This window comes from Anthonomus grandis, chromosome 12 (genome assembly GCF_022605725.1).
Source record: "Anthonomus grandis grandis chromosome 12, icAntGran1.3, whole genome shotgun sequence".
NCBI classification, from domain to species: Eukaryota; Metazoa; Arthropoda; class Insecta; order Coleoptera; family Curculionidae; genus Anthonomus; species Anthonomus grandis.
This window is the reverse complement of record NC_065557.1, coordinates 10,826,717-10,840,024: the sequence shown is the minus strand read 5'-3', so window position 1 is coordinate 10,840,024 and position 13,308 is coordinate 10,826,717. Positions and strand designations below refer to the sequence as shown.

General features: G+C 31.9%; 1 protein-coding gene across 2 annotated transcripts in view; it reads left to right on the top strand.

The window, feature by feature from the left end:
• Nucleotides 1-13,308, top strand: part of LOC126743268 (paired amphipathic helix protein Sin3b) — a 76,687-nt gene that overhangs the window by 3,203 nt on the left and 60,176 nt on the right. Inside the window, exon 1 of one of the 2 annotated variants that reach the window (XM_050450273.1) lies at nt 4,276-4,417. The exons of the other annotated variant lie outside the window; for it this stretch is intronic. The gene's annotated coding sequence lies outside the window, so the exon portion shown is untranslated. Of the gene's footprint in view, nt 1-4,275; nt 4,418-13,308 lie in introns of those variants that run through there. 2 annotated transcript variants of the gene reach the window in all.

The following is a 13,308-nucleotide window of genomic DNA, read 5'->3' as shown; positions in this document are numbered from 1 at the left end:
AATAATAAAAGAAATAGGAAAAAAAACAGTACACATTACAGAAAAAATATAATCATTTAAATGATTGTTTAGAAAGCAACTTGCTGTTACCAACCTCAATCTAATGAAGCTCAAATATCCTAAAAACCACCAAAGATAAAAATGTAAAATAAAATGCATTGGAAAGGATGGTTGATAAATGTTGTTTTCGATGCAAAGCAATCCAGATGATACTTTTCATTTACCCCATTTCTGTTTAGCCCAAGTCCAGTTTACAGGTAGCCTTGAAAATAAGCATAACCCAACAACATTTAAAAAGTTAAGTATCTGAAGTTTTGGAAAAAGTCAAGAAATTCTAAAGTTATATTGTGAAACTCCCAGAGAAGATGGGGCATAACATTGTCAAGAAGATCTGTTAACATTAACAGGAATTTTTTACTGAAAAATTATATCTAGATTCCAGGAATTTGATAATGCAAGTAGTTTTAACAAATTTGATATAAAAACAGATATACCTACACCAATAAAATACAATAATACCTATCTAAACATCAGGTCAGATCAGTTCTGTTTCAGTTTATTTAGTATTATTCTTTAAAACTGATTCCATCTAGCTGAATCAATGTCAATATTAGAAGCATACAGGTTAAAGGATTCAAAAAGTTTATAAATGGGAGATTTTAATTAAGGTTGTTTTTTGAATAAGTTAGATAAAATACTATTGGATGGTGAATATTCATTTTGTTTTCTCTGCGGATTTATACCAAATTTCCTGAACACATGCACTTCAAAAACCTCTTTTGAACCCCTTGCATGAACCACAATCATTGCTATCCAGTACAATATCTGCTACACTTAAATCATTGCTGTCTATTGCACTGGGATATGGTACAATCAAAAAAATGAAGGCTCACTTTAACACTTAGGTCCTTGGTAGTTAAAAAATCCAAAGATGTTTTGGGCATTTTCTAAAAAAGAAAGAATCAAAAATTACTCCTAGATCCTTGTGTAGATTAATAATCACATACAAGCACATTTTTACTGATTATTAATCTGAAACTACAATTTAATTTGCACCAGCTGGCAACATCATAAAATTCATCTTTCAATGCCTAACAATCAGTCTCTGATAAAATCTGAAGAAAACATTTGAAAATGTTGGTAAATAATAATTATTTTTGCATTTTTAATATTGCAAATTGTTGATAGCTCCCAAAAACAAGAGTGGTCCAAGATTGGAGCCTTATGGATCTCCAGAAGTACTTTTAAAGACACATGACTTGGCAGCTTTGATTTCCACATACTAGAACCTACAACTGAGATATGACTGAACTAGGCAAGTAATCTGTGATGCACATCTAAGTCTGACAATGGTTTTTGAAATTGTGCAGTGTTTCACTCTTATCAAATGCTTTCTCCATATCTGTATGGATAACATCAACCATAATTTGATAAGAACAAAAAGGAGTGTTGAAACAGCTGGTTAGAAGCATGCTTTAACGTGTATAAAACTCTTTAAACTACTTATTTGATGCCAAAAGAGATTTCGGATTATCAAGAGCATTCGGCTTATCAAGTGCTACTCCACTTGTTAGAACTCTTATAAAGTACTTAATAATTGATTGTGCCTATCTGAAGTCTGTTGGGTATTAGTTTCCACTCTTCTGTCCAACATACTCAATCAGAGAAACATTGAAAACATTTTAAATATCTCAAAATTATAAACCCTCTCACTTTTACCATGTCTAAGATCATAGAAATGTTGGTTAAGCCAAGAATGATCACCTTCCTCACTAAGGACAGCATTGTCAGTTTAGCTTTCAGCAGGGTTTAAGTTCACACTTGAATGATGCAATATTTGTCTTTCTGGAGGACATTTAATTAAGCTTGAATAAGGAACTAAGTAAGACCACTGCAATTTCTGCAATGCACTTGATTGCAAGTCAGTGGATGATGCGAATTATCTCTATGATCTATTTGGCTCATACAATAGATGGCACTATTTTATTTCTTCTCTCTATCAATGATTTTGCAGCTTTTAATGTAAGAGGTTGTTTCAAAATTTTTGCAGATAACACCATCATTCTATGGACTCATAAAGATCATTAATGGAATTGTAGTGAAGGATTTGAGTAGGGTTAAGCCAATGGTGTGATTCTAGTATCCTGCCTCTAAACATTAATAAAACTAAATTATTGGCTTTTAAGTTTGTTTGCATTAAACAGAAAAGTATATACAGGATAAAGAATTGTAATAAATTTCTTGGAATTATCATTGCTGATTTTAGGCTGACAACATTTCAGCCTTGAGACAGATGGCTAGTGATGTTATGCTATTTGGGTTGATGCAGATGAACTTTGATATGAAGACACTAAATTAATGTATTATTCTTTTATTGAAAGCCACTTACACTATCGGAGTGATGCAGACAATATTTTTTTTATTTATTTATATACTCAATTACAAACACCTTAACATGTAAATATTAAAAAAAACACAAATAATATAACTTATCCCCCTGTTCCTCTTATAACCTTATTTTTAAAACTATTCCAAGACTCTCCTGTATATAGATCATATGAACTATAGTGTGTATTATGCAATTTTATTGGTTGGTCTGTTACCCCTCTAAATCCATAATTGGTACGGTGAAATCGTTCATAGAAAAGGATCCTTTGACATGTAACCCTATTTGGGACTTTTAATAATATCCTATTTAAACGATAAGAACTATCTATTTTACTATAGTAAGTAATTTAAACAAAAAATAAATCCTGGCATTATTTCTTCTAATTTCCAAAGTTTGCAGCCCAACTAGCTCACATCTAATGTTATAACAAATAGTTTCGTAAGGGAACCTACGTTGATAAAGTAAAAATTTGCAAAACTTATTTTGAACTCTTTCTATACGATTAACATGTTATAAAATGGTGACCAGACAATACAGTTGTATTCTAAAACATTACGAATTAAACTATTGTATAAACATTTTATGGCTCTAATATCAACCTAGCATTCTAAAACCCTTCATCGTGATGTTATCAACATGAGCATTAAAAGGCAATTGATGGTCAAAAATAACGCCTAAATCATTAAAAGTGTCTACACTTTCCAGCAAACGTCCGTCTAATGTATATGTAAAACTATAAGGAACTTTTTTCTGGTGAAAGGACATAACTTTGCTTAAAATTTCTACACACCATTGATTAAAATTATTTAAATCTAGTTGCACTAAGAAACAGTCTTCATCACAGTCAATAGTTTGAAAAAATTTTAGATCATCAGCATATAAAAGACATTCATAGTGTTTAAAAACAGATACAGCTTCATTTATATATATAAGGAACAAAATTGGCCCAAGATGTGATCCCTGAGGCACTCCAGAAGTCACTAGAATTTCCCTTAAAGTTGCTCCCCTTAGCTTGACTTATTGAGTAAGACTATTCAAATATGAATTGATCCACTTCAGATATGATCCATGTACTCCCAATGCTTCAAGTTTCTTTATCAACAGACCATGGCATACTGTTGAATGCTTTTTGTAAATCGGTGTAAACAACATCAATCTGATAGGCCTTTTAGATGTTTTCACTTAAAAAATCCTGAAAATCTGATAGGTTTGTCGCCCTTGATCTACTTTTGTAAAAGCCATATTGTTTCGGAGAAATATTGAATTTGAAGGTGTTAAATATTTCATTACTCAAAATTGATTCAAATATTTTGGAGAAAACTGAAAGCAAAGAAACACCCCTATAATTTCCAATGTCAGTTTTGCCTCCACTTTTAAAAATAGGGAATAGAACTGACAGCTTAGTAATAAGAAAAAATATCTTTTCAATTATGTTTTTGTTTTATAGATGTTTGCCTTTTTGATTGAAAGAATTGCATTTTGCTAGCCTTAATATTTTCTTTTTGTATTTTATTCTTATTTGCTTCTTATTATTACTTTTTAGATTTAGGTACTTTTTAATCACACCTACCTTCATGTACTGAATGATTTATCTAGTAGGAAGCTTGCTCCACAAATACTTTGTATTTTAAGCATGTTTTGATTTCAATTGATGACAATTTTCAAATCAACGTTCTTTGGTAATGAAGTTTTAGATTTAGTTGGCGAAATACTTATTAGAATATGAATTATTAAACTTAACTGTAAAAAGAAATGAACGTAATTGAATGAATCGTAACCCATTAAGTTCAGAAAGTCTCTCTTAAAATCCTCTAAAAATAAATAAGCGCGGCAACGTCGGAGGTTACAATGCTGTCTCCTTGCACTCCTGATATAACTCGACCTGAAAAATTTAGTCGCCAAGCGAAATGAATACAAGTTCGGTCTGCGTATTTTCGAACTTTTACCATATAATAATGAAATTCGTACTGTCGTCGGGATGGATGTATCATTTGACTGGCACATGATGCGGTGCAATAGGGACATTGCGTAAGTTCTTTGTAGCTAGCAAAGAAATTCACCTTTATTAAACCATTTTGGTCCCGGGCCCGCCGGCCACTCCTTTGTCCCTCTATAATAAAACAAATTATTGTGTTCAACAGGCTCGCGCTAATTGATGTGTGTTTTTATCGGTCACTACGCCATGTGGAGATTAGTTTCGTAGATATAACAGACGCTCAATAAAAACACTTTCTCCTTGTTTAATTCTCGTATGTATATGGTTTTTATAAAAAATTAAAAAGCGAGGGGGGACAGCAGGTACATCACCAACGAACGGCGAAGTCATTTTATTTTATTTAATACTATAGAGGTTATTTTAATATCGCGTTGTGTTTGTGCACCATTTTTTATGTTGCGCAATCCAAACTGTTTTTCTCCTTATCGCCGCCAATAACGTTCCGATTCTCAATGTGTGCGCGCGCAACCCATATAACTGGGTAAATTTATAAATAAAATTGATGATTTTCTGTTGGAGGTTGATTTTTAGCCATCATAAATGCGCCCCATTTCGTCGGCACAATGGTTCGCGATAAAACCTGATCACTGTGCCCCCGGTCTTTCGAAAAGCTAATCGCGAATTTTAAGGCCCCGTTCTGAAAACAGAAATGGGGACATAATGGCATGGCATGACGGGCACGCAGGCGGGTCTCCTTATTTTACCCCCCTGCTTTCTTCCTTACCGGTTTTGTTTACACCGGCCAGAAATACATGAGTGGGCGTGTCTCGATACTATCAGCTGAACAAAGGGTCCAACTAGAATGAAGTGGTCCTGGCGACATTTTTCTAATTATTTCGTGTTTTTTTTTCTGTTACTTTGCAAGTACATAGTTATGATAATAGGTTAGTCATCGTTTATGTGCTAGCCAATAAAACTTAATTTGTGCCTCTGTAATTAACATTTACATGCTGATGTGGACTAAACCAAACCCTGCTGAAAATATTTTACACATTTACGCTCTTACACCATTGTTAACCTAATATTAATTAATTATTGAAGCCAATATTCTATATACGAATGTTCAACATAAATGACAAAAAATTGAAGATGTTCATTTGAGCATTAGTCCATTAAGTTTGTTGTAAAGTGTCTTACAGAGCCAGAAAGTCAGATTTAGGGCCAAATTACGGACCAGCTGGTAAAGTTCCTGTGTGTCATCAGGCACATAAATTCTATCCTCTCCATAAATCTACCAATAGCTGTAGGAGGAATTATGAACCAAATTTTAACTTGTTGTTAAGTAGCAGAAGGTTTACAGTTTAGTAACAACATAATTGTTGTGGCCCCTATAATAATCTTAAGAAAAAAATGAAGATAAGGGTTATGAATATCTGGTCCCCAGAAAATAAATAAAATAAACAAAAATAATGGAAGTGTTTGGTTTTTAATTTGTGATAATAGTTGTATACTTGTTTTGTGCCAAATCCGATATTCTTTCTGTTACTACTAGTAATAATATTATTATATTTGCATTTTTGCTAATTGTAAGTATCCCACCAGATATTTGCCAGTGAATCACAGTACACAGCTTTTTAGAAACTGTATACTGTGCAGTGAATTTGGTAGAATTTTAATCAATTTTTACATAATTTTTTTAGTGTCAATAACCTGATTAAAAAAAAAGAGGTTGGTAAACTTTTCTGAAAAAAGAATTTATTTTGCTCTATAATTTAGTAAGTCAATATGCAGGTACAATTGAATCAAAAAAGACTGATGCAACATTTTGGAAAGAAAAAGATCAGGCCTGGGAAAAATTGACAGCAGAGTTTAATGGAAAAAAACCTATGTCAGGGGTGTTCCGAACCCTGAATAATCTTCGAACAAAGTATGAGGGTATAAAAAAAGGTCTAAGAAAAAAAATAGCCAAGAACAAACAGGAAATATTTAAAACTGGTGGTGGTAGTGCAACCATAACACCTCTTACCACCTATGAGGAAGTAATTTAATAACACTGAGTGTTGAGGGACTGCCTTCAAGATATGATGATGATAGTAAGTGACAGAATATGGTAGCTCAAATTTGACGTTCCTATATGGGATTTCTTAGATGTATGTTTTCTTTTCATTTCTCAGTCACATAACAGTGGCATAGCCAGCAAAGAGAGGCTGGTGAGGGAAGGATGTAACCTTAAGTCAGGCATTATCATATTAAATAAACAGAGATTTAACCAGATGAAAAATACCAAAATATTCATACAAATTAAGAACAAAATTTAGAATGTTATACACAAACTTCTTGCAAAACTATGCAAGCTCCAACTCTTTGAAAAATTTGAGGTTTTAAATTTCCTGGTAAACCTTTTAAACACTGCTTTTTCCTGTTGTTAACTTATTCTACTGATAAACAAGAATTATCCCACTGGTAAGACAAACAAGAAGTTCATAATTCAATTTTTAATGTTACCAGCAGGATAACTTTTCCAGGCACTAAACCAGCCAGTCCATAATTTGGTCCTTACAGGAATTAATTCAAAAATATGTCAAATGAAATTGAAAGTCAAAATATGCTTTATTATCATATGAAAATGAAAGCATAATGAAGTATGAAAGTTAGAAATTTAATATATAAACAGCAGACAACAAAAATTTACAAAATTCACATACTCACATGTATAAAGTTAAAAGATATAGGTTTAGGTTCAAGTAGGTCTTAAAAATGTAAACACTGTTAAAATATATAACATACAATTAAGAACTACTGTTTATTCTAGTATTTCAATAGATTTTGGTAGTACTAATGGTTTTAACATGGACATCAATCTGTCAATAATAGAAAATCCCATTAGTGACCCTGAGTTCAACTGCTTAACCTGCGGCACTAAATAATTAACACCCAGGAAAAGAAAAATACCCATCACAAAAAAACAGTACAGTAACATCACTGAATAAACCTCAGTTCTCTCTGCTACAAAGCAATCTTAGCACAGAACAGTGGAATGATCCTAATATTTTATGTGATGAAATTGTAGGGACCTACAATTTACATTGCTAGTCCCTGATTGAATAAAAATAGTCAAAATTATTCCAATATGTAAAGGTGGTGAAACCAAACAACCCAGGCCAATATCCATCTTGACTGTCATATCAAAAGTTCTTGAAACAGCAATCAATGACCAACTAGTTATCCTTTTCAATGCCCACTGTAGTTGATTTAAATGCTAGTATGGATTTAGAAAAAGCATTAAGCATAACATCAGTGGCAATTGATTTGGTTACAGAAATATAGAAGGCTGAATTTTGGTATCAATAGATTTACAGATTGCTGTTGATACTGTCAATCATACAAACATAGTGTCCTTGTTTCAGTTCTGGAGAAAAATGGAATATCTGGCTTTGCTTTAGAGTGGCTAAAGGATTATTTTAGGAAGGGAAAACACAGTAAGTCTCTTATCAAAATACTGGGCCCAACTCTATTTATTACTTATATTAAATCCATTGCCTCTCAAAAAGAGTCTGTACTTATATGCCAATGCCACCTGCCTCCTATACTCTAGGAAGAACTTTATCATACTTCAAGATGCCATAAAAGAGGATCACTAAAACACTATTGCTATGCTATCATAAACTCACATTTAATCTTAAAAAATGTAGCTTTATGGTTATTTCTAATAACAATGCTTGGTTAAACCAATCTCTGAACCTGGGCAGGTTTAAATTAAAGAAAGAAACTTGCATAAGGTACCTTGGCTTATACATAGATAAGACGCTAACCTTGGTTAATCATATATCTCAAAAAATTGCTCCTGTAGTGGGTCTATTGGGAAGAGTTGCAAAATATCTCAATATAGAACAACATAAAATGGTCTACTATGCTCTAATACACTCACATCTCTCATACCTCACTATCAATTGGAGAAATACTTCAAAACATAAATAGTGTTCAACTCTCACTTCTGAATTGAAAGCCTCGTGGACATATATATTTTATGTTTTTCAAACCTGTTGTTTTATAAATTGTACTAGACTCTTCAATATTCATACAACATCACATTAACTACCTCTCAAAAAATACACAACTACAGTACAAGAGAAACTTCAATGGTCAATCTGCTTAGGACTGAGCTGATGAGAATATCTGGAGGTCAAAGAAGCCTGCTGTCAACAGGACTGCAGTTATATAATAAGCTACCTCAATACCTAATAAATCATTATTTAAGGCTCAACTCAAAACCTTTTTTTCTGATAGGATATCATCATGGTTTTACCTCTGATGATCTGAAATGTTAATTACAATCCTCTGATGTATTATACTCTTCTCTATTAATAATTATTTAATATACTAATCCAATATTGTTTGTATAGCACACATAGCTCTGGCTCTAGAAGAATTATTGCATGTAGTAAATTTCTTCTTTTATTGTTTATAACATACTTTTGTAATATATCTCTTTTTCTTATAAAGTAAGTAAAATAAAAAGATATATAACTAAAATTAAATACTTAAATGCCAAAATATACAGTCATCAACCTGATAAATGGATATGACGCAAGCAACTTTTTAACAGCAATTCTGAATCTCTGGTAATTATCAAATGATTGGTATGGATTGAAATAGTAAATTATTAAAAGGTTTCTTGCTATTGTAAATGACAGTTTTAGTCAAAACTGAGTGGGAGATGGGTAAACTGAGTTGGTGGGAACTTCAGGTATGGTTAGCTTTGGGTGCAAAAATGGTGGCATAATGTTTCCTATGTATAAGGCAGAATATTTCTATAATGAAAACACATGCCAAAGTCAAAATCCCACCACTGACAAAAAATGAATGACATGAGTCTCTATAGGAGCCAGGTTATAGATATAACACTGCTCTTTTTTTATAGCCAAAAAACTGAATTGAAAAGTGTCACTAAACATGAGCCCCAGATGCAAATCCCGCACCTCAGGTGTGTTTCAATTAATGGAAAGTAGACATTTCTTGTCACTAAAGAGCCGACCTGGATTCTCATATTTCTTACAGCCCATAATGACCTGAAGAGACTTTACAGCAGACATTACCTATTGAAACTTAACCTTTTATAATAACCTGTTGTAATATAAATTCAAAAAAATTATTGTTCAAATAATTAGGCTTGGTGTCTTGAAAATAAAGGCCTCAGATCTACACTCAAGTTAAGATTGAAACCACTGCAGAGATTTCTCAGTAAATCCATACACTGCTAACTTTCCGGCAAAATACCATGGTCAATACTTAAGTATAGTTCGTTCTCGAAGGCAGACAACAAACTACTTAAAATAATGTCAACTGCCTAGAATAAATAAAAAAATTACTATTTTCTAGAAGATATACGGAACATTTAATTAAACGTTAAACATTAACTTTTACTCTAGAATTTGTTATTCATAGCAACCCACCACATGGCCATTACTATTTAGTAGTCCCAAACTTAACGCTGAATTAAATTTACTTTTAGAATAGATCGCAACAACATTAAACCACGTGGTTTATCAACTAAACATTCCTATGTATAAATAATAGTAATGATCGTTCCAATGTAGTGAAAAAGCGGAAATTAATTCATGTGTCTGATTTTACCTTATCTACTTCAAAAGATAAGCCTCAGTTTAAGGCAAGGATTAAAATTTAAAGCAGTAAATTTTAATTTGTTTACATGTGAAGTTGATTCGAAATCATGCGACCACGTGTTTATATAATAATCACTGTTCTATTATTATATTCTAATATTGAGTAATATTCAAGGTGGGTTAGAAGGAACCTGTCCACAAAAGGCAATAAAGCTTTATTTAGTCGAAATTTTAATGCTAGTTCACTATGTAGTCGATTATGTTACCGTATTTTTGAATGAGCAGACCTACTGACCTTGTTTATGATTATGCTACATCGGCCGGTAGGATGCATGATCTTGTATAAATATTTGTAATTGCATGGTCAAAGAGTAATATTATTTATTGCAATGAATTTGCGTATAACAACCCACCTACCTATATGTATCTCAAAAATATCTCCAAATGCCATTGTGTAATGTCTTTTCTCTTAATTGCATATATAATATACTATGAATCATCAAAAGGCATTTGATGTTCACCTATCGTAACATGGGACCTAGTTTCAGTTTCAAGGTTATTTGGAAAGGCATATATGGTGAAAAAATTCACTACAAAGATTTTAGGAGCATATATTTTTTTAGTACTAATTAGCTTTTATACAAATCAGCATAGGCCAAAAACTTATTAAAAGACAATTCTCTGTCTAAAAAATTTAATTTTTTGCTGTTGTTGCTTGTTAAGTCAACAATATAAAATTGATAATGGTGTCAAGTATAGTACAAGACTACTTGTACTATATGTATTTCATATAATTAATGCAGGTCAAAGTAGTATAACTCAACTTAGATCATTATGCCTACAAAAACTGTTAATTTTAAACTTGAAAATCTATATTTAAGTTAATTTTAATATTATGGACTTTTTAAAAAATATTTACTTATACTGTTTGGACCAATGGAAGCAGCAATGCAAAATAAAGGAAAATATGAGTTATAGGTACCCACTTTTTATACATCCAGATGAAGATTATAAGTCCAGATGTAGATTACCTATACAGATAGGTTCATCTACCTGCTTTACTTAACCTTAGATATCCACAGTGTAAAGGTATGAAATATTATAAGAAAAACGTTCATAAATAGATGTTCAATTAATTGGAGGATAACATCCTTTAAATCTAATATTTATATTATGTACATGAGTGTAATAATAATAATTCTTTTATTGCCTCAGTACAAAATACAAAAATACAGATTTTAACTGAAGAAAAGGTCAAACTACAATATTAAAACTTTTACAAAATAATCACCCTTACACTTACTTCTCACTTATTATACTAAATTTAAACAGGGTGTCCCTAAAACATCTTTAGAAAATCTCACCACATATTCCTGAGAGTAAAATAGACCAATTTAAAGCAACTTACTTTGGTCCAAAATTGCTTCGATTTCGACCTACAGGACCGTAAAGTTAACATATTAAAATTAATTTTTTTTAAATTTATGAACATCTTTTAACGAATTGCTTTAAAAATTTGTATCCAGAGGTTATTTAGGAACGCGAAACCCAAAGGGCGCTTCACACTGCATTTCTAATGATCCAAAATGTCCATCACTTTTTTCTCAGTGTAGTTTTTTTATGAAAAAAAAAAACAAATTTGCCATCAATTTTAAACAAAAAAGGCTCTTTTGTTAAAACCCGCTAAAGTTAGACGCGATAATTAGGTTTTTAGATGTTTGATGTCGCTACGGTATATTCAAATATTTTAAATACACAAATTTAGTTGTTTTATTTAAGTACGAAATTAATTTATTAAACAGTACGGATTTTATAAAAAATGTTCAAAATGTTTCCCATTTTTATGAATAAAAAGATTAAGGAAATTAAAATTAACGCATGCATTTTCTGTGCATGTTATTTTTTTGATGGAACAACTTGAACAGCAAATTCTAAAACGTGTCAAAGATGATTAGTTGAGCACCAGGCAAATAGGTATGAAAATAGGGAGTTTAGTCATAATACCATAAGACGCCAGGTCAACATGTCTTACCCCAAGATCCTTCAAGGCAAAATTTTTGTAATTTTTCCATGTACAAAGAGAAAGAAACTTAAAACTTCAGCAATAATATTCTGTTTACCCACGAAGCTTGTTTCATGAGAGAGGTATATAATTTTCATAGTGAACCAATGAAAACACCATTTTCAATACGAATTTAAAATTAATGTATGGGCTGGTATCATTGGCAATTTCATTTTTGGTCGTGTAATTCTTCCTCCAAGATTAATGGGAAAGGTGTGTTAACAGCATCTACAAAACAATTTGCTGAATTTATTGGAAGATTTACGTCTTCAACTTCGCAGTTATGTGGTTTATGCATGATGGTGCTCCACCTTATTTTTCATTAAACGTCAGAAATTACTTGAATGGTCAGTACCCAAATAAGTGGATATGTAGAGGTAAATTGTACGTAAATTGGCCCCCACGTTCTCCAGATTTGATTCCTCTGGATTTTTTTTTCTGGAGACGTATTAAGTACTTGGTATACAACACAAGAATGAATAATGAAGGGGAACTATGGCAACGCATTCAAGATGCAACAAATAATCTTCGAACCAATGCAGAGAGTTAATTTTAATTTTTTTGGCATATAAATCTTTGTATTCGTGAAAATGGGGAACACTTTGAACTATTTTTAAACAACCAAATTTTTGTATTTAAAACATTTGAATATAACTCAGCGACATCGAACAGCTAAAGACCAAATTATCACGAAAACGGTTAACTTTTTTTTTAAATTGACGAGGAATTGTTTTTTTTACAAAAAAGTAAGAAATTACATTGAGAGAAAAAGGTTATTGGACATTTTAAAGAATTAGAAGTGCAATGTGAAGCGCCTTCTGATGACCACAGTGAAAGGGTGTGCACATCCGGATTTCGCACCGCAAAAAACTCCTGGATACAATTTTTTAAAGTAATACGTTAAAAAAAAAACTCTACCGTCCTGTAGGTCGGAATCGGAGGAATTTCGGACTAAGGTAAGTTGTTTTAAATCGCCCTATTTTGATCTCAGGAATATGTGGTAAGATTTTGCGAAGACCTTTTAGGGACACCCTGTATATTAAAAGACTGCTTTACCTATCATATTACTCAATAGAAATTTAAAGCCTACAAGTGCCAATCATGAAAAAAACTCATCTAAGGAGTAACAATAGTGTTCAAGTAAACATTGCTTTAGCCTTTACTTAAAAATAAATATATTGGGGGAGTAGTCTATGACACTACGACTTAAATGGTTAAAAATGGAAGCTGAATATGCAAATTTTTACGACTTCTGTACATTTAAATAATAATTTTAAATGTTGCTGCTTCATCATAT